Here is a 3,808-nt window from a genome sequence, read left to right on the forward strand (position 1 = left end):
ATTGATTTGACAAAAGATGAGATCTTTATGGAACAGCTATTCTGTTGTTAGGTGAACAGAAAGAAAATAATAGAAAGCTATCATAAAATAACACTGAGAAGAAAGAAAAAGAAGCATCTTGGAATAAAAGTAAAAATCTTCTTTATGGATGGAATACATGACAACAAAAGCAAATCTAATTTGAACCAAGATAGGTGAAAACATGAAAGAAAAAGAACAGTAAACTGGAAATGCGAAAGAGATGTGAAAAAAATATTTTTAAATTAGAATAAAGCAAATAGAAATTAAGATTGATTCTATAATCAGATTTTATCTCTAAAGCCTTTTCAGTTTGGAAGCAAGAAAATAAATTTAACACATTGATATGATAATGCAGATATAAATATTTACGTGTGAGTTTGTATGTGTATATGTATGTGTAAGTATATATACATATATATATATATATATATATATATATACACACACACATACATACTATTGCACTGATGTTTATCACGTCATTGATTAATAAGATTAAATCATTATTAATACATTAAAATAAATAACTTAAAATATTTATTAATTTATATTTAGTTGTTGTTTAGCCCCTGGTCAGTCCTGATCAAGCAGAACTGATAATCAAAGGCATTCCAGTCATGACCACCCTGTTTTTTTATTATTTTTTGTGTGCAGGAGCAGGGTTCCAGGATCATATCCACTATATCCTGTTCTAAGATGGCAGGGTGAGATCTGAGGGAGATTTGGCTGCTATTTCTAGCTGGTTGAGCTACAAGTCAGAAGAAGGGTTGAGACATCTCATATTCCAACAAAAACAAATCCTCAAAAAGACTAAACATTTGGTTTTATCTTAATACCCATCTACAGTTAAACAAGGTCTGGCAACTAAGGCTTCTCTCCAGAATGTGGAACAGACAAATCCAGAGACTTAACCTTCGGTGTGGCTTTTAATATTAGCATTTGCCCACAAATTTTGGGAGAGATGGTAAAGTCAATTTATCATGCTAAGTATTTGGCTGGTGTATGTTTTATCAATCTTGAAAAGATAAAAAAAACAATACTGACCTCAGCAAGGTTTGAACTTAGTACATAGCCAGAGATGTTACAAAGGGTTACTAAATACTTTAAGACATTGTATCTAGCATTCTATTATTCGTGCATTCACCATCTTCAGTGATAGTATTTACAATAATCTATTCTTATAACATAAAGATCTAAGCTAGAAAGCCTATAATAATAATAATAATAATAATAATAATAATAATAATAATAATAATAATAATGATAATAATAATAATAGTAACAATAATAATAATAATAAATAAAATAATAAATGCCCTGATGCAGTACCAGGCAGTGGCTCTCATGGCTACTGATCTTAACTGATTGGAAGTGTTATCATCTACATGTTTTGTCTTGGTATAAAAGATGGGCTACAACAAATATTCTGCTCAATACCACAGATTTGCTTGTCAGTTGTTTGACCGTAACCAGTTAAGCATGACCCTTGGTGGCTGATGATATGTGCATCTCTGATCACAAGCAGGAATAGTGGGGAAGCATCACAGCCATGTGTTTAGAGGAATTCTTTGAGGCTTGAATTATTCACCTCTGGAAACAAGAGTGTTTCATCCATCATCCTTAAACAACCCTTCTTTAGGGATCTTTTGAGTGGGATAGGCTACTCAACCTGAAGAAAATTCTAACAGGGCTTCACCTGTAAGGTCATGTGCTGTTTAATCTTGATAAAAAGTCACCATGTCGTACACACATGGTTGTGAGGCATATGCCTGGTGTACCCTTATAAGACAGGTATATAGAGCTTCATATATTTGTACCCCAGGGTCACTTTGATGGCATTGCATTGCTTTCTCACTCAGTAATAATAACAATTCTTTCTAATTTTGGCACCTAGCAGTTGACTAGTACTTTTTTATTTTATTAATTACCAGAGGGATGAATGGTAAAACTGACTTCAGTGAGATTTGAACTAACCACGTAAAGAGCTGGAAGAAAAGCTGCTATGCACTTTGTCCAACATACTAACAATTCTGTCAGCTTGCCACCCTAATAATAATAATAATAGTCCTTTCTACTATAGGTACAAGGACTGAAATTTGTTGGGAGGGGACTAGTCAATTACATCAACCCCAGTGCTTCACTGGTACTTAATTTGTTGACCCTGAAAGGATGAAAGACAAAGTTGAACTCAGTGGAATTTGAACTGAGAATGTAAAGAATTTGAACTCAGAACATAGCGATGGGCAAAATATCACTAAACATTTCTTCCAGTGGGCTAACAATTCTGCCAGCTCACTACCTTCCTAATAATAATAATATTCTTTACTCTTTTACTCGTTTCAGTCATTTGACTGTGGCCATGCTGGAGCACCGCCTTTAGTTGAGTAAATTGACCCCAGGACTTATTCTTTGTAAGCCTAGTACTTATTCTATTGGTCTCTTTTGCCGAACCACTAAGTTACGGGGACATAAACACATCAGCATTGGTTGTCAAGCGATGTTGTGGGGACAAACACAGACACACAAACATATACACAGACACATACATATATATACATATATACGACAGGCTTCTTTCAGTTTCCGTCTACCAAATCCACTCACAAGGCTTTGGTCAGCCCAAGGCTATAGTAGAAGACACTTGCCCAAGGTGCCACGCAGTGGGACTGAACCTGGAACCATGTGGTTCGTAAGCAAGCTACTTACCACACAGCCACTCCTACGCCAATTACTTACCACACAGCCACTCCTACGCCTAATAATAATAATAATAATGATGATAATAATAATAATAATAACAGTAATAATTTCTTTAAAACATCTACTTTTCAGTATGGTGGGTATATCAGTTTCAATATCCACAAGGAATACTAAGAAAATAAAGAGTATGAATTTCAAAGAGTAAATGGTTTTGAATGAACCCAATTCATGCATTCAATCATTCCATCTCTCTCTCTCTCTCTCTCTCTCTCTCTCTCAATTACTGATATTTCATATATAAATATAAGCTAAACCAAACAAATCATCCAGCATTGATCTCTAATGCAAAATAAATACATTGCAGATCGTCCTAATGAAATTTTACGTCATGCTTCTTGTTACTTCACTGGTGTTTGTAATAAGTTAAGATAATGAAACATGTATTTGTTGTTGTTATTTAGTACTGACTCAGTCATATGATGGAAGGCATTTCAGCTGTGCTTATCTGAATTTTTGTATATTTTAATACTACACTGTCAAATGTATATTTTCCTCTTTTTCAAAGGAGATTAAACATGATTTGAGGGAATTTAGCTGTTATATGTAGCAGGTCAAGTATTCATGTAGAGACCCTCTTATCACTTCATACAGCATGTTAATTACTGTATCAAATGCAAATTGCCAAATCAACAACTCTTCACTCACCACATTTTACCACAACCAGTCAAAAGAGCTAACAATGTAGCTAGAAATAGCAGTTAAATCTTTCTCAAATCACACCACCATATAGTATGTTGGTAATGTACTTCCAGATACTTTATGCTTAAAAGTAAAACAATGGGATGGTCACAGCTAAAAATCATTTTAGATCATAGGCCTGCTTGATCAGGGTAGACCTGAGGCTAAACTATTGTTTCAAATTTTGGCACAAGGCCAGCAATTTTGAAGGGATTGGCAAGTCCTCAGTACTTGACCGGTACTTATTTTATTGACCCCGAAAGAGTGAAAAGCAAAATTGGCCTGGGTGGAATTTGAACTAAGACCAGAAAAAGCCAGAACAAACCCCAATAAATATTTTGTCCAACAT

This window comes from Octopus sinensis, linkage group LG1 (genome assembly GCF_006345805.1).
Source record: "Octopus sinensis linkage group LG1, ASM634580v1, whole genome shotgun sequence".
NCBI lineage: Eukaryota > Metazoa > Mollusca > Cephalopoda > Octopoda > Octopodidae > Octopus > Octopus sinensis.